Source organism: Adiantum capillus-veneris, chromosome 11 (assembly GCF_014529385.1).
Source record: "Adiantum capillus-veneris isolate H3 chromosome 11, ASM1452938v2, whole genome shotgun sequence".
Taxonomy (NCBI): domain Eukaryota; kingdom Viridiplantae; phylum Streptophyta; class Polypodiopsida; order Polypodiales; family Pteridaceae; genus Adiantum; species Adiantum capillus-veneris.
The window spans coordinates 135,764,234-135,783,403 of NC_140941.1; the positions used below are offsets into that span (position 1 = coordinate 135,764,234).

Sequence of the window (19,170 nt, forward strand, 5' to 3'; positions counted from 1 at the left end):
TTAGATGCACTTACATCAAAATTTGCATATCCAATTTGCTCAGTGTTATGATTTGCAATAGCGGTGCTACTTCAATCGGTTCATCCATCTCAAGATCTTGCTGAGAAGTCTCTGCTTGTATGTTGGCCAAGTTGTCGACAATCTCTTTTAGAGCACTTAGCATTAGGCTATAGATTGATCCATATTGACCTCTATAATGTCCTTGGCTTGGTTCTCCAATAAGTATTGCTTCTATTGGTTGTTCTATTGGATTTTCCAATTGTGGCTCTTGACTATAGACTCAACCACTATAGTCCATGTACAAAGATCTTGATTGCATATGCACCAACTATATGGTTTGCTGGCTTGTGCAGATTTTTGGATAAATGCTTAGATCAATTTTTCAAACTTCTATCTGCACCTCATCTTTGACCTTACAATACCTGGCTCCACTAGAATTTATAAACATTGGGATTTGTCTAAATCTAGCTTCACTCTTATCAGTAAGATCTTGGCTCTTGTGTTGCTTTTGCTGGTCATTAGATACCTATGACCTTTTGAATCTGCATATAAAACTTGGTCTCCATTGTAGCCATATAGCTGTAAGAGTTTCTCTGTTGCATTTGTTCTTTTGCTGCTATTGCAACTCGGTAGCTTTCGTATACTTGAACTTCTCACTTCGATTGATCCCATGTTGTGCTCAATCTTAACACTATCTCGTAGCAGATTCTATTATTTCCCAATGGGCTTGGGGGTGCACGAGTACGTCAGTCATGCGAGCATAATTTCATGAGCAACACGAGCAAGGGAACTACTCAAGCAACATATAAAAGTGAACAATTTATGTATGTTTCTATATGAAAATATATATCTATATATGTGTGAGTGTAAGTGTGTTTGTGTGTTTGTGTGTGTGTGTGCACATATATGTGGATGTGTGCATGAGTATTTGTTAACTTGTAATGAGCCTAAACAATGTTTTTTTTTTAATTTCTACATAATTTAGAGTTCTATATCTTGCAAGGATCACTAGCATCAAATGCTCAAATGATCAAATTATCAAGGGATCACCGCTCCACCTTGATGTAGATAATTATTTAGATACGCATAATTAGACATCTTTAGAAGTGGACTAACTAACTCATGGAGGGAATTGTAGAGTGAAATGATGAGAAATCAACAAATTTTAGCAAACCTCATAGACATCACATGTACAACTAATCCAATATATATGGATGTGTATATGTCAGAACAAACTTTCATGTGTTCATATACTTACTAATCACTAGGATCAAGAGGTCACCACTCCACCTTGAATATGTGTGTGTAACCCTAACTAAGCACTATTTCAAGTTCATGTATTTTCCTTTTAAAAATCGGCCAGATTCTTGTTTGTATAACAGACTATTTTACCAAAAACATTCTCTCCTTATGAGAGACCTCACATGAGGATTTTGAAGCAATCATACAATTTCAAAAAGTTTCCAATTGTCATGAAAATTTAACTAGATATGTCTTTTCAAATTGACATCTAGTATTACAAGCCCATGAGTTCACGAATCCTATGCTATACCCACACATTACGAATGAATTTTACACGACTGTCAAGCATGATATTATAAAAAGAGGCCGAGAATGGAAGGGGGCATTTTTGAGGGGAAATATGCACCCGTACACACATAGACAATACTTCTATTTTATTTGAAGTAGAGCCTAATGTCATCCAATTTTGAGCACTCAATAATGAGTGACAGGAAAAAGTACATTTTACAATAAACAATTAGCTAGTGTCATCTTAATATTGAGCAATCATTAATGAATGACAAGAAGATTGACAATAACAATATTGTCCACTAGTCTCGGCACTGTTATGTCCATATATGTAACATCCTTATGAGGCTTCAAAGAAAACATCACTCTACACCAAATGACAATAGCATATTGAAAGCCCATAATCAAGTGTTTGCATAGACAAAACAAGCTTAATGTAGTCCAAAATTCTAGGCAATGTTTTGCCCAAATACATATTTCTCAAAGTTTAGAAGTCAATAAAACTAAAAGACAATAGTAGTTGCATGGCGAGAATCAAGTTTTTGCACACCCAAAAAGAAGCTAAGTGATCATGCAAAAAAATAAGATCCACTCTAAAGAAGACTACTCCAAATCTGCGTGGTCATCAATGAAGATACATCTTCGTCTTCGCCTCTCACGCATGAGTGATTGGTCATATGAATAGGTGCTCGACATGTGGCTTGCCATTGCCTCTGCATAGCAAGGTAGCTCACTATCAATCAAAATGAGATAATAATGTCATAAAAAATAAAAATTAGGTGCTATAAAATAATGAATAAAGCAAACTCACTAGTCTGAAGGCACATCATTAACAACCAAATCATTCCCCACATCATCCATGCTATCATCGCTATCTCCAAGCTCGGCAACCTGCGGAGCACCATAGTACCCCTGTACCAAAGGAGACAAGTATCCCTCACATATCTCTAGATCACTCTCCACGACCAAGCAACCACGAGAAGTGTGCATAGACGCCTTTAATAAAGGCCCTGTACCACCACCAAGCTCCAAACATGTACCTATTTTAGGGCACAAGGCCTCTAAAAACAATAGCATATGGGCAACACTCCTCTCTAACATGCGAGCAGATGATGGCAAGTAGTGACTGATAATCTCCATTGAGAGATCTTGTTGCAAGACTTTCCCCACCTACCATACAAGAAAATGAGGCAGCTATGTATGAACATTTAAGAATTTTAGTGCAAAAACAATCACATTGAATAATAAACAACAACACACAAACCTTTTGAGCACTCTCATGATCAAATGAAGGATTACTTCCTCCCTTGTGAAATGCCAAAGCATAGAATACATTCATCTATCATAGCCATGGAAACAACACATAAAAAAACCAATTTTGCATGTATCAAATTTCTTTTAAAGAATTGTTCATGTTTTTTGAAGGATGTTTTATTACCTTTTGTGTATGACCATTCTTTGTTCGTGATGAAAATGGCTCAGAGCTCTCCATGATCCACCTAAAACTCAGCTCTAGGCCTGTGCGTGTGGCCAAGCGCTCCACAAGACTAAGAGCGGTGCTAGGACAAAGAACAAGCACCCAACCCATGTCATCCATCACTGTAGATGCAACCACCAATGAAAACTTGACATGGTCATCTGTTAGCTCATTCCATGCAGGAATGCCATCAAAACCTTGAACAAGCCCACCTACAAGCAAAATTATTGTATTTGAGTGTTAAGAATTTGAGCTAAGTATATGCATGGTGTATACAAGATAGCATTGAAAACTCTCTTACCAGTAGGAAGATCAATAACAGTAAGATCAACACTACATGCACTAGGTTTTCCATTTCTTATCTTCTCACGTTCACCCAAGCCAACAAAAAACTCTCGCATCACCACAAAACCATCCTTGAAGTTTCTTGCAATGAACTCCTTGCCAAGCTCAATGTAATCATAAATCCAAACCTTTGACTGTTTTATGTCTCCTTTCTTTTGAATGGAATGGAAACTAGCCAAAGGTGCATGAATCAAAGCTCCCTTTCCAACATTCTTTTGGGTATGAAAACTTCCTAAGTTTCTTGTATCTAACAATAGCAAAAAGAATAACACATTTTTCTTCAAATCAATCCATGCCATAATGATTAGCATAAGACATAACAAAAGAAACAATAGCAAGAACATATTGTTCCCACCAACAATTTAACTTACTTACCCTTGATTGAAATTCCACCCTTGCTTGATGGTGGACGGCCTCCATGATTCTTGCCTTGCTCTTGTCTTTCTTGAGAGCTTTCAACTCTTCCTCCATCTTCTTCCTTTGCTCAACAGTCATCTCTCCTGATGACGCTGAGTCGGACTTACATTCACCCTTCAAATGACGAAGATAATTCTCCTTCTCCTCTTCTAGACACTCACCTTTGTTCATATCAATCCACCAAGGGCAGTGCTTACGCTCCCAATCCATGAGAAGAAAGGCTCCACCAAAATCATTGTTCTCTCCGAAGATAGTGGAGGTGTACATACTATATGTAGGAGGACACATAATTGTCCATGATTTACATATGTCAGGCATGCAAGTGATCTTCTTACTTCTTATGAGATACATCAAGAACCTACAACAATATGATTACATAAATAAAACGAACTTATATAATACAACAATAGTCACTTAGCAAAATGCATAACATAGGAATTACCTATAGACCAATCGACGGGAAGAATTTTTCAAGTCCACATGCTTTGATGGTGGAGTAGCTACATTCATCTCCTTTTGAAATTCGTAAAAAAGTACTCCTCTATATCTACTAACAATGTCATCAAAATATGACTCCAAGTGAACATCTAGAGGCAAAACCACCTTGTGAACTCCATGTGTGGAATCTATAACATGTTGTAAAAGCCTTCTTGCATCCTCCAAGACTTGATCCATCCATACTTCCTTGGCCAACCAAGGGATATAGAAATAATCTCCCAAAGGCATTCCAAAACTTTGGCGAAAGTCCTCATCTGCTCCCAAAAGCTTTAGCATTTTTATCTTTAGCTCTTGAGAACATGTAGCACAAGATATAGAGTAGAGTTTCTCTATTGTAATCTTGAATTTTTCATCCTCAAAAGGAGGACTCCATAAAATTAGAAACCATTCTTCTCCATTAGCAGGATTCACCACGGATAGATTCTACAATAACCAAACAAAATAAACAGAAAAATCTTTTTATTATACTTTTAATAGAGTGCTCTACTCACCCGAGTCATGAGTCTATTGTAAGCTTTAACAACATTCCTCTTTGCTTGAATCTCAGCCCTCACACGTTCATCTTGTGACAAAGTAAGAGGTATCTTATTTAATGCTACCTGTAAATCAGACTTCCATTTATTCTGCATACACCATTTCAATAAAATGTATCAAGAACCAAAAAGATTATTAGAATCTTACCAAATCTTAACAAATTTAAGTACATACCCCATAAACCATGGGACCAAGGATAGATTGAGTAAGAGGATACCAAACCCTCTTTCCTGATTGTGCTTCTTGAGCCCTTGCTTTCTCCATTGACACTGGTTCAGCCTCAGTAAAATTTTCAGTGATTAGAGACCCATCTAAAGAACAAATGGTACTTGTATGATACAAGTAGTCTTTGAGGTTGGTCTTAATGATTGCTTCTTCATTAATTCTACATAAACAATAAACCATAAAAAATTTACCTCAAGACTTATCATTAAAACAAAGAAAAAGAAAAATTTAATGTACAAATGAAAATAAGACTTACATGTTCAATCTTTGGAGAGCAGCAATTAATCTCAACTCCTCTTGTTGGGTAGGAACAATAAATTGTGCCAAAACCCTCACATGTTTCTTCTTGTCATTATGTGAGACCTCGCTTATGCTCTCCATCCAAGAGGCCGCTCGATGATTCCCTTCCCAGACAAAGAACATCTTTCCCTTCAACATGGACCATTGATCGTTGTTTTCAAGCTCATCCTCAAACTCTTTGTTAACCATATGCCAATACTTGTCCCAAGTTTTTGTAATGTCCTCATTAACATCTCTACTTGAACCATCAGGAAGATTTATGGATAAGATGAACATACCTTTCATCTTAAGGTACCCTTCTTCTTCAAAAACCTTCTTAAGTAGAGAAAGGTCCCTTCTAAGCTCTCGTACTCTCTCATTTATCAACCACCTACAAAGAGGAATCATAGGGGGTATACATCCTTTATTGAGGGTTAAACTGTCTATAAACTCGGAGCCTTGAGGCCTGATAATAGCTTGTGGGATGACCTCCTCAACCTCTTTGTCATCTGTCACCTTCGCATTGTCCTTCATACCCCCATCTACATCCTTATCATCATTAGTGGCCTCTTTATCTCCTTGATCATCATGAATGTCTTCTACTTGTTGATTAGCCTGAGCATTTTCAGCTTTATCAACTAATTTTTCACTATCCTCGCTACTAGCAACATATTTCCTCTTCTTGCGTATGACTTTGGGTGAACCTTTTGTCCTCTTTCCAAAGCACAAATAAAGAACAAATAAGCATGTCAACAAAAATATTAAACTTACATGCATTTAAAATTTCTTCAAAACAAGATGTTATTTATGGGCCAAATTTAAAATTCAAAACTTAAGAACATGCATTTCAGTCAAAATCCGACATCACATGCATTGTGTGTGTGTGTGTGTGTGTGTGTGTGTGTGTGTGTGTGTGTGTGTTTGCGGAGGTCTTAGCATTGGCCTTCTATGATTAAAACCAGCCCCATTCCTATGTATATGCATCATACACATCTCAACCAATCACTAATCCATACTGGGTACCTCCTACAATCAACGTATTGGCAAGAGATGCCAATTGAAGTACAATCAAATAGTAGCCTCTTCCAAAAATGGGGGAAGAGCCTCGGCACTTACACAAACACTCGAAATACTGTTGGTTTGAAATACTCCAGATAGTTTCTGACATTTTAAGTGCAATGGCATGTTAGAGGCAGTTTATAGCCAATGGGCTTCATGGCCAAAGCAAATGGGAAAAGAAGTCCAACCAGAAAATTTAACCTCCACCATTAACACATCCACAGTAAGATATGTGAAGGAAGAACGGTCGGTATCTCCCTTAACCGATGGCTACTATTTGATTGTACTTCAATTGGCATCGCATTTAGCCTACACCATCTGTGGCTCCCGGCCACCAATACCTGTCAAATAATTTATGTTTACAACTGTACAATATCACAGAACGGTGTTTATTGTTGATGTTATGGTGGAGTTAGAGATGAAGTAATGACTTTGAGAACTCGCAAGAAATGCGGAGTGTAACACCAAAGAGGAGTTATGCTCCAACACCATAGATGAGTTATGCCCCAACTCTTGTGATGATGCCCCCCCCCCCCCCCCCCCCCCCCCCCCCATGCGACCTTCCAATGAAGAATACCTAGGCAGGGTTTCACCGGCGAAACCCCTGGCATGGAGCAGTGTTGAAAAGAACTTTCCTCATCTTACGGCTTGACTGAGATATGTATGCCTTTCGACTCAGATATGTATGCATTTCGACTGAGATATGTATGCCTTTTGACTGAGATATGTTGGAATTTTACTCAGATATGTATGCATTTCGACTGAGATATGTATGCATTTTGATGGGGAAAGGCAGCTCATAACACAGTTGAAGGTCAAAGGTGTGGAAAGCCAATACACAGCTAGCCCCTTTTGATGGTGTGGAAAGCCAATACACAGCTAGCAAGTCCCATGTTGGTCAAGAATCTATGTCTTCAAAGGTATTTCGCCGGCGAAACCCAATCTTGCCAAGAGCCCCAAGCCACCTACTCAGTCATTGCCATGGCATAATCCACTCTTTCATGGTAATGGAGGTTAAAAGTTCAGTGTTTCGCCGCCGAAACTACCTGGTCTGTGCATAATTTCTAGAGATTTCAAGAGGTGAAATTTAGATTTGTTGAACTGAGCTTCACCAACCTATAGATCATGCTTAGACATGCTTAGACATGTTCTAAAACACATCTTGACAGATGATTGGGAAGAAGGCACATGTTCTATTTGGCAAAAGAGCTTTGCCCGCCTGTAGATCATGCTTAGACATGTTCTAAAACACATCTTGACAGATGATTGGGAAGAAGGCACATGTTTGATACTACAGTTTGGATAATTTGGGTGATTACAAGCAAGGAAAATGGCAAGGAATAGGCTCTCTGTTTTGGGCTCTGTTTAGAATCTATGAATTAGAGAGATGAAGCAACAAGGGTAATCCTATTGCGTCATCCTATGAGGATCTAGAGGGGAGTAACTTTTAAGTTCAAATAAATACTCTACATGACTTGTACAAGACTGAAGTTGGTAGTCTTGGGAGGATCTTCTTTTTTGTATTCCTAGTGTCCGGAGGTTCTTCACTAATTGCTTCTGTCAAACGATCATTGACATACAGCAGGCTAGTATAACAAGCAGTATGGATTCATTAGAGTAGTGGAAAATCCTGTCCAAAAGTCACATCATTGACTTAATTTAAATCTCTCAATTGCCATGGCATCAATACCTGCTCGCAATAGCTCTCAGGCACCTACGCAGGCAATTCATTCTCTCTTGAAATGAGCAAGGGGCAACAGATCACGCGTTTTTGCATCAGATTAACGCAACACATCACGCGTCCTTGGCGGCTATCAACAGGCTTGTATCCTTTCGCACGGCAAAATCAGCAAAGGTTGATTAACCTCTGGAAAGCAAAGGGCACTTGCACAGTAAGTGTTTCGCCGCCGAAACTACCTGGTCACGCGTTTTTCTTAGTGGGTGGGGGCCCCTTTAAAAGGGCCATCTGGACCAAGAGCAGCCTGCTACTGTGTGTGAGGGTCAAGTCGAGCTACTGTGTGCGAGGGTCAATGATAGGGGCTGCCCCCGACTGTGTCAAGGATAGGGATTGTGTGCCCTCGAGGGTCAAGTCAAGCTGCACAGCATGCTACTGTGTGCACCCGAAACCAATTTGCTAAGATACAGAGGAGTTTCACTGCCGAAATCCCTCCCCGACCTGGTAGCAAAAACAACAAAGAGTGAGAGGAGTACCTATTCACGTTTCTGCTGATTGCATCGTTTCATTGTGTGCTGTAGGGATCGCACACAGAGCTACGTTTTCAAGCTGTCCACACAATCAAAGACCACGGCGTGTAGGACATTTTAAATCTATTTTTTATTTATTGAATATATGAAAACTATAAAAATGATAATACAAGATATATAATAAAAATGATAACAATGCTTGAGTCATATCTAAAGTAAGATACTCTGCATTGAATACCGCCAATCATCACTTTAAAACAGAATATCTCGTGCTTTATTGTTCACTCTCATACCATCATATATACGAGTCTTGTTCTCTGTTTAACACTGTCTTTTACCACTTTCGCCTTTTGCCTTCTACTTTCTGCAAATATGAATACTGCAATTATACAAGATGAGAGCAGCACTAAACAGATAGAGCTTTCAACTCAAAACAGTGTTGTGGAGATCTCACACCATGAGTTAAGTGAACGTTTTAGATTAGTAGAGCATACAATAAGTTTGCATCAATTATTTGGTGAGCATAATGAAGGTCTTTCTTTTGAGGTGCCAAATATTCACAGAGGAGAGAATACTGTGTTTCAATTGGATATTCAATTTGGAAGGACATTTGTTTTGCATGGCAGACAGTGAGGCGGTCTAGGGCGGGCAACAAGAAGAGTGGCCTCTAAGCACCCTTGTAGGCTCCCGTGCTGCTCAATTGGGTTGGGGTTGGAAAAAACAACAAACACACACACAAACCCGCAACCTAACCCTACACAAATTTGGGACACCACCTAGTTTTGGATGTGAACTAGGACACGTAAAGAGAGAGAGAGAGAGAGAGAGAGAGAGAGAGAGAGAGAGAGAGAGAGAGAGAGAGAGAGAGAGAGAGAGAGAGAGAGAGAGAGAGAGAGAGAGAGATAGTGCTCGGGCTGCTTTGAAATGTATCGGCAATGATCAAGCAAACACAATTATATATGTAAGAAAGAGAGAGAAGAGGGAGGGGGTGCTTGTTGCATTAATACTTTCTTACAAATCTGTCATGACCGATCAAAGTGAGATTAGTATTTGTTCAACATAGCTTGAGTAAATTTCACCACGACACATCACAAGAAAAGCCACCCCAATCACTGTCTTAAGGCCAGGGAAGTCCTCTCCACCCTGTCGCCCTCTTACAATATGTGGGATTTATGGCTAAATTGATGACAACACCCAGACACAAGCTATCAAGAACTAAAAATATCACCAAGACACTTACACATCATTGTTGTCCATTACTTCACGTTGGAAGAGAGACAAAGTATCCAAGCTTAATCCAAATCCACCCTCCTTGATTCAGCAAATGTTGGACTTACACTAGTAGGAGGAATGATAGATTTTCCACTCTCAATTGAATGATCGCTCTCTCTCTTACAATGGCATAGAGTTCCCGTGCTAATCACCCCTAATACAACACATGCATATGCATAAGACAATGAGCTTCCACTCAAGATCTCCTTCTAGAGAGGTTGAGCTTGGCTTCTCAAGCTATAGCATAGTGCTCTTTCTTATGGCTCCCCCTTTTTGTGCTAACTACACCCTCCTTTTTGTAAAGAATGAGGATGCAAGAGAGCTACACAAGACAAGCACAAAGCACACAGAGATGGAAAGCTTCTTCTTCTTCTTCACAGAAAAGAGAGTACAAAATGACTAAGTGCTAAAGCTGAAAAGTAGCACATATGTACATGCGGTCACTAAGTGTGAACTCGCTAGAAGCATACTAGGCTGGCACTATAAGTGTAGTCCAACTGTAGAATCACTGGCAAAGATCCTCCGTGTCGGTCACCTAACGCGCCAGTGAGTAAATGCCGTAAGCGGCCAAGACCCGTAGTGGATGCCAGCTCAAGGTGTAGAGCTCGACATCTCAACACTCCCCCTCGTGCTCTGCATGTCGCAGAGTCCAAGCATAGTCCGGAAACGTCGAAGCTTCTCAGCTCCGAGGGCCTTGGTAAAGATATCCGCTATCTGCTCCTCTGTGCTGACGTAGACCAAGTCGATGTCGCCCGCCAACACTCGCTCTCGAACGTAGTGGTAATGGACCTCTATGTGTTTGGTCCTGGCATGGAACACTGGGTTCCTAGCCAATTGCATGCTGCTGAGGTTGTCACAATGGATGAAAATCTGCTGGTCCACCTGCACTCCCAAGTCCTCAAGTAATGTGCGTAGCCAAGCTACCTCGCATGCCGCAACTGCTGCACCTCTGTACTCGGCCTCTGTGCTCGATAAAGCAACCGTAGGCTGATTTTTGCTGCTCCAAGTAACAGCAGCACTCCCAAAAGAGAACATGAAGCCACTCGTAGATCTCCTATCAACAATGCTACCTGCCCAATCTGCATCTGTATACCCATACAATGCTAATGGTGCATCTGCTGCATAGAACAATGCGTAGTCAAGAGTACCTTGCACATACCTAAGTGTGCGTCGTACTCCATCCAAATGTGGCTTCCTCGGAAGCTGCATGAACTGACTCTCCAAGCCTACTGTGTAGCTCAAGTCTGGCCTTGTGATAGTCAAGTAGATTAGACTACCCACAATCTTCCTGTACATGTTGACATCCTCAACAACATCACCCTTCTCTGCACTCAACTTTGCATTCACATCCAAGGGAATAGAAATTGGCTTACAATCAGCCATACCATACTTTGACAACATGTCCAAAGCATACTGTCTCTGTGATAGCCATACACCCTCTGGAGTCCTGATCACCTCAATGCCAAAGTAGCGTAACTCGCCTAAATCTTTCATTTCAAACTCCTGTTTGAGAAGACCCTTCACATGGTCAATCTTCATAGCATTGTCACCAACAATAATAAGGTCATCTACATATATGGTAATGACCACAATCCCCACATCACTCTCACGTACATAGAGTGAATGATCGGCATGAGCTCTCCTAAAACCAATACTGACAAGATACTTGGCAATCCTGTCATACCATGATCTAGAGCCCTGCTTCAAACCATACAAAGCTTTGAGAAGTCTGCATACATAATCTGGGTAACCTGGATCGACATAACCAGGTGGCTGATCCATATACACTTCCTCTTGCAACTCACCATTCAAGAAGGCATTCTTTACATCCATTTGATGCATAATCCATCCTCTAGATGCAGCCACTGCTATGACAGCTCTCACAGTCGTCATCTTTGCCACTGGAGCAAAGGTCTCCTCATAGTCTATGCCATACGTCTGTGCATAACCCTTTGCGACCAGCCTTGCCTTGTGACGCTCAATGTTACCATCAGCCTTATGCTTGGTTTTATACACCCATTTGTAGCCAATAGCTTTCTTGCCACTTGGCAATGGCACCAACTCCCATGTGTCATTTGCTTCCAATGCAGCCATCTCTTCATTCATTGCATCATCCCAATGCACATTTCCAACTGCATCCTCAAAACATGTGGGCTCCACATCCTGTATCACCTTAGCCATGTAGGCTTGGTGATGCGCTAGATACCCATCATAAGTCAATTTCTGAACTGGATTTCTGACTCTATTAGATCTGCGCGGTCCTGGGTCACTCCTTTGCCCTCTAGCATCTTCTTGTACTTTCCTTACACCAGGTGTCCTGACAGCCGGAATTCCAAATTCCTCATCAAGACTTTGTTCAGAACCATCTGAATCCATGTCTACATGTGAAAAACCTAATGATGCATCAGCCATAAAGGGAGGTTCATCAACCTTTTCCTTTCCTTTTCATGATACATTCCCTGTACCTGTTGGTGGAGTAACCTACGTACGTAGTCTACCATTCCATGGTTTCTCAACAGAGCCACGAGAAGAGGACTCTTGTGGTCCACTCAAAACCTGTGACTGTGGCCTCACATTTTGTACAACCACATCATCTTTTACATCAGCCCCAATAGTGCCATGTGCATTACTGTACCAGCTGCTCATCTCATCAAAGACTACATCTCTGCTCACTCGTAATTCTCGTGTAGTAGGATTGTAGCACCTGTACCCCTTTTGTTCAAGGGAATATCCCACAAGAATACATTTCTCTGCTTTAGGATCCAATTTCCTACGCAACTCATCTGGTACATGCGCGTAAGCTATGCAGCCAAACACTTTCAAGTGTGCCAAATCAGGCTTTGTACCTGTAAACTTTTCCTCAGGTGTTACATCATGCACCGCAGCTGTAGGTGTCCTGTTCATAATGTACACAGCTGTATTTACAGCTTCAGCCCAGAAATGATGAGGCATGTTCTTCTCATTCATCAATGCACGTGCAACCTCTGCAATGTGCCTGTTTTTCCTTTCTGCGACCCCATTCTGTTGTGGAGTATATCTGCATGTAAACTGCCTGTGTATACCATGCATTCGCAGAAAATCTGAAAAATCATTGGAGAAGTACTCTCCCCCTCCATCTGACCTCAATGTCTTGATTTGCATATCTGTCTCCTTCTCAATCATGACTTTGAAGTCTTGAAAGTGACCAAACACTTCACTTTTGTTACGCATGAAGTAGACCCATACTTTCCTTGTATGGTCATCAATGAAAGAGACATAATACCTGCAACCATGTATACTTGCAGTATCGGTTGGACCCCAAACATCTGTGTGCACCACCTCAAGTGGCTTTTTACATACATTGCGCTCATGTGGAAATGATCCCTTTGACTGTTTTCCAAACTGGCATGCTGCACACACTTTATGCATACCATCCACCTTGAATTTGGGCAAACCTTTTACAATCTGTTTTGATTGCATGCTGCGCAATCTCTGCTCATTGACATGGCCAATGCGTTTGTGCCAAATGTCAACATCAGCCACAACACCTGTGCCCTGTGCAAATAATGCAGCTTTTACCTCAGGCATGTCTACATTCAGCGTAAACATTCTGCCCACACATTTGCCCTCTGTGATCAGCTTACAGCCATTCTGGAAATCTTCTACATAACAGCCATTTGGATTGAAGCGAACCTGCAAACCCTGCTCAACCATTTGTCCAACAGAAACAAGATTCTTTGTAATGTTTGGGACATGAAGTACATCTGCTAAGTACTTTGATTTCCCACTCTTCGTATTTAGAGGTATGTCCCCTACATGAGCAATGGGGTGAGCTGTGTCATCTCCTGTCTGCACATAGCCTGACACATCTGGTTTGCGCATATCGCTAAACCACTCTCCACGAGACGTCATGTGATTAGAGGCACCTGAATCCACATACCAAACATCATCTTGGGTGGAATTCTCTGCAGTCATTGTATTCATTACATGTTGCATAACAAACATGCGCTCGTTTTTGCTGTCATCTGCATCTCTGCTAGTAGATGCATAGTTCCCCTGTTCTCTCTTTCTACTTGCTTTTCCCTTTGGACAGTCACGTGACATGTGACCTCTTTCACCACAAGTCCAACATTCTCTACTATCTGGAGTATGTTGCTGCCTGCTTGATCCTGCACCACGACCTCTTTGACTCCCCCTGCCTTGAGACTGGTTTCCCCTGCCACTTGTATTGTTTTGATTTGATTGACCTTCCAGAAATTGACCCCTGCAACCCCTTGGGCCTCGACCATGACCTCTACCTCTACCTCTGTTGGAGTTAGAATAGAAGGCCTGTTCAGAATTATTTCTGCCATGAGAAGAAGATGTGTCAAGGTTCTTCTCCTCAAGAATAAGCATAGAAATCAAATCTTGGAACACGGGGATGTCGTCTCTTGTATTCATGGAAGACCTAAAATGTACATACTCATCTCCTAGACCATCCAAACATGCACGGACAATGTCATCGTCTTCCACTGAGACTTTAATAGATCCAAGAGCCTCAATGATACTCTTGATCTTCAAAGCATAATCATTGATGGAGAGGTTGTTCCTCTTAACCTGATTTAGCTCCGACTTTAGTTGAAGCTTCCTGGACTTGGTGTTCACCTCGAACACTCTGCCTAAGTTTTTCCATGCCATGGCGGGGGTTTCAGCATCCTGTAGATAGCCCATCATGCCATCTGTGATGCTCATAGAAAGCCAATACATCACTTTGCTCTGGCCTTGTTGCCAGTCCCTCAAAGCTTTCCTTTTTTCTGCTGTAGCATTTGCCTCGGGAATCTCTGGTTCCTTTTCATTGTCTCCTTCTACATAGTCCCAATAACCTTTTCCTTTTAGGAAATTTGTTATTCTGAACTTCCATGCAGGGTAGTTATTTTTCTCAAGCTTCTCAGTAACAATCTGACTGAAACCGTCAGACATCTTGAAGCACTAAGACAAAATAGCTACAATCTGCAAAAACCTGCAAATCTGCTGGACCTGCTATCGTGGTTCCTGTAACACTTTCTACACTCAACGAGTGTCCACAATCAAGCGTACATACAACCACTGTACTTGTACAGTAAATCTCTGTATACTGCACTTTGGAGACCTGTTCAGAAACTTGTGCGAAAAACGAACGAAGGGATTGTGATGCTCTTGCTCTCTTAGCCTCTCTTGCCTGCACCAGGCTCTGATACCATGTAAAGAATGAGGATGCAAGAGAGCTACACAAGACAAGCACAAAGCACACAGAGATGGAAAGCTTCTTCTTCTTCTTCACAGAAAAGAGAGTACAAAATGACTAAGTGCTAAAGCTGAAAAGTAGCACATATGTACATGCGGTCACTAAGTGTGAACTCGCTAGAAGCATACTAGGCTGGCACTATAAGTGTAGTCCAGCTGTAGAATCACTGGCAAAGATCCTCCGTGTCGGTCACCTAACGCGCCAGTGAGTAAATGCCGTAAGCAGCCAAGACCCGTAGTGGATGCCAGCTCAAGGTGTAGAGCTCGACATCTCAACACTTTTATAGCAATTTTGAGGGCTAGGGTTACTCCTCTAACCATGGTTGGGTTAGATTTCAGCACTTATCTAATTTCTTTTGCTTGGAATTATCAAGAAGTTGGTGGGGATAGATGAAGAAGAGAGAGAAGAGAGAAGTGGAGGTGATAGGACTTTTCATACTAGGTTAGTGTTAGTAAATTAGTAGAGTTAGTATTTTTATTGATTTACAAATGGAATTGGATATTTACAATGGGAGTATCCATGTAGGATACAAATAAAGAAGAAAAAACTCTTAATAGGTAAGAAAACATGGATTTCTTACAATGACAATGCTCCAAGTGTCTTGAGTAGGGTCAATTTTGACGCTTGTTGACGGTCCACTAGCTTTGACGGTACGTTTTTTCTCCACTCTTGACCTTCCTTGGGAGCCAAGGTAAGTGAACATGAGTAATCAATCACCATGATGCTGTCTTTCAAGAGAAGAGGCTGAATTTTGTGGTCTTTTTTATAAATATGGGTAATATGGAAGAGAAAAAATGAGACTAGGTGGTCAATTTTAGAATGGAAGTGTGTGTAGGAGACATGAGTTCACCATGGTTTCTCTTATTCTTCAAGGTTGAGAAGAAGGTGAGTAGGGTGCAGAGAGGAGTGGTGAGAGAGGTGGGGATGATGAGTGGAGAGGTGTGTGTGAAAGAGGAAAATGGTAAAGTGGAAGAGAGAGTGTGGCTGCATAGCATGGGCAAACTGGGGTCCACCAATAAAATCATAGCTCACAGCTCATAGCTCAAAAAAATATGAAAAAATTTGAGGTAAAATTGCAGCTCACGAGCTACAACTTTTGTTTGTATCACCTTTTCAAATTCGGGGAGCATGTGATCTTTAAAAATTCAGCAAAACCGACTGTTTTTTCCACTGCACAAGGTCCTTGTGAGGTCCTTCTTTGGATGATTCTTTTGAATACCTCCAAGAGTGAGCTCCCCATGGTGCATGCATGCATTCCACATACCCTTGACCTTATTTGGTAGGTCTATAATTGAAGATATTGTTGAGATCATGATATAAGTGAATAGTACAACTAAGAAAATCAAATATTGAGGGGTCTAAAAAAATATGTACATGTCAAATATAAATAATATAGGTGAAAAAAATATAAAGGGGTCAAAATAAATCTCTCTCATTATAAGTCTACCATAAAAAGATGAATATTTTTGGTGTTCTAATTTATGAGAGTAAAAGAGAATAGATGTAGGAAGGAAAAATCACAATAGTGAAAAAATATACACATAAATAAAACTAGTTTTTTTGGATTTTTGTTGGGATGGAGTTACACCAAAAATAAGAGAAGCTTGCATGAAATTATTTTTATATGGAATAAAGAGTATGCAAAATGGTAAGAAAAAATATGGTAATGGTGAGTCAATGTACATAGCATAAATAACACACCATAGGTAGAAATATTTAAATAAATACCAAAATAATTATGAAAAATACTTTTATTTAGGACCTATATACAATGAAATATTTACACACAAATGGGCCATAATATACTTATATTTTTTATATTTTTATATTTTTTTGGCTCAACTAGCCCAGTGACTAGCTAGCTGAGGGTTTTTAAGAAGATATGGGAAAAGTCCCCTAACTCACACACAACTATATACAGTGAAATGGTAGGGATAGCCACAGTGTTTGGATTATTTTGTTAGCGTGGGTTAACTCACTATGGCAATTACGGAGAGCCGAAAAACGGCTATCAACAGCTATCAAGACAAGCTCCTGTTATAGAAATTGAGGAAGAGTGTTCAATACAGCAGGGAGTGGAGGAGAAAGGTGAGCCAAAAGCAACAGAGATTGCTAGCTTGGAAACTTCCACTGCACAAAGCATAGTTGAGATGCTTAGAAATCTGCCACAAAAGAACTCTTTAAGAGAAAACTTTGAGCTAGTTCGCGAGATAAGAAAGATTGATGAGCTACCACAAAGATATGATGGAAACATCATGTTTGAGCTTCCATATGCAGACCCTACCAACAGGACAACAGGAGAAAATGACAAATTTGATGGACATGTTTGGAAAAATTCAGTAACAAGCAATATCGCTGTATTTGATGGGATTGTCAGATTCAAAAAATGTGGTGGACACTTGATGTGCCTAAACAATATATGTTCAGGAGTACAAAGATCAAAAGAAATGAACGAAAAGTTTTGGACGGGGCGTTTGTCAAAAGTCTGTCCCTCAGGATCCACGACAGGCAGCTTTGGAAGCCTAAAATGCTTTTATTGTAATCTTCCCCCAACTTGCATCTCTGAATGCCCTTGTAAGCTCATTCTTTGCTTGCCCTCAGAGATCCCTGGTAAGAGAATAACGAGAGGGATTCTTCACATGGGTTGTCACTAACACTCAGTTGCTGAGGGTGTTGCAAAACAAGCAATGGTGGATGTTAAAGTCAAAGTGAAGGACATGATATCTAAAGATTTTGTGGGTAGGCAAAAGGTCTCTCCAACAAAAATTGGCAAAGGAAATAGTACTGCAATCAGCACTTTTTAAAGACCACTCTGCTAAGACAATGCTTTCTGACAAGGACTTTGGTGAGATCCTTGCTAAACTTGCACCTACACTTGAAAAACGAAGATTTTCACGGTGGAGGAAAGAAGCACAAGAGGAGGTCGGCCAACCCACTACTGGCTATGATTCCATTTTTAGTTTGAAGAAGCGCTTGCTTTTTGACTTTTTTCAAATCATGGCCTTTCCTGGTCAACTAGAGTTCTCTGGCTTTGATAGATGTCACATTTTTAAAATGTCAACCCAAGGACCTGGCAATGGTGTTGATTTGGTTAATAAAATGCGTCCTGGTGGAGAATTGGAAAGTTGTTGGGTTTTCTTTGATTTTGTTAAAAGAATGCAAGAATGGACAACTATGGCATGCCATGTATATAACCCTTATGTTCAAGAAATGCAAACCATAGATATTGGAGATTTTAAAGTGAAAGATACTGAAGCTCAAACTCTTTTTTGGATGCTACTGAATTGAGTGATGCAAAAGGAGGGTTACAAAAAGGTTGAATTCAAAGGATTTATGGCTGATGAAGCTTAAGCAAATTGGCGAGCTGTGAGGACAGATTTTAATGGAGGCCCTAATAATGTTATGGTTGGATAGGAAAGATCATGCTCATTTCATTGGGAACAGAGTATGCAGCAACATGCAAGAAAATGTATCCTTCCCCACAGTCAAGAAGAGTTTAAACTAAGGTGTAGAGCATGGAGGATTGCACCTTTTGAAGAGGCTGCCGAAACAGAATTGGACAATCTACGTATGTGGTTGAGAAAAGGACATTTAGACAAGACGAAGATTTCAATTCTCGAGACATGGCTTGTCTGGTGGCATGCCAGAGTTGCACATTGGGGTGAATACATGGTCAAGGTGAGTCATTGTTAAATATTTAGAGTAGATAAAATAATTGAAAGTTTAAATGTTCTAAATTTATTTCAGGCTTTGGAGGGGAGTGACAGGCAACTAGTACCACAGGCAAACTTAACGGAGTCCGTGCATGGGAGCTGGTTAGCTTCCAATGATGGGGTTAAACATATTTCTCTATACAATGCTTGCTACGGTGATCTTTGTACTGTTCTTTTGCAGCAGTCAAAATATAACTCTTTTCTTAAGGGTGGACACCTTGGATGTGGCCCTAGAATTGAGAAAATTTAAAAAAGACGAGCTTCATCTAGTGCAACCCTCCCAAGACCTACAGAAGTGGTGGACCTAACTAATCAGGCAGTAGTTGAGCTTAATGCTGCCAGTAGAAACTTTTTGGCAGATGGTGATTCAAGGA

General features: G+C 40.5%; 2 pseudogenes; both read right to left on the reverse strand.

Annotated features, from left to right (window-relative positions):
• Positions 1–2,133: 2,133 nt before the first annotated feature.
• On the reverse strand, positions 2,134–5,112 carry LOC147448069 (uncharacterized; annotated as a pseudogene).
• Positions 5,113–5,278: 166 nt separating this feature from the next.
• LOC147448070 (uncharacterized) lies at positions 5,279–7,055 on the reverse strand (annotated as a pseudogene).
• Positions 7,056–19,170: the final 12,115 nt, after the last annotated feature.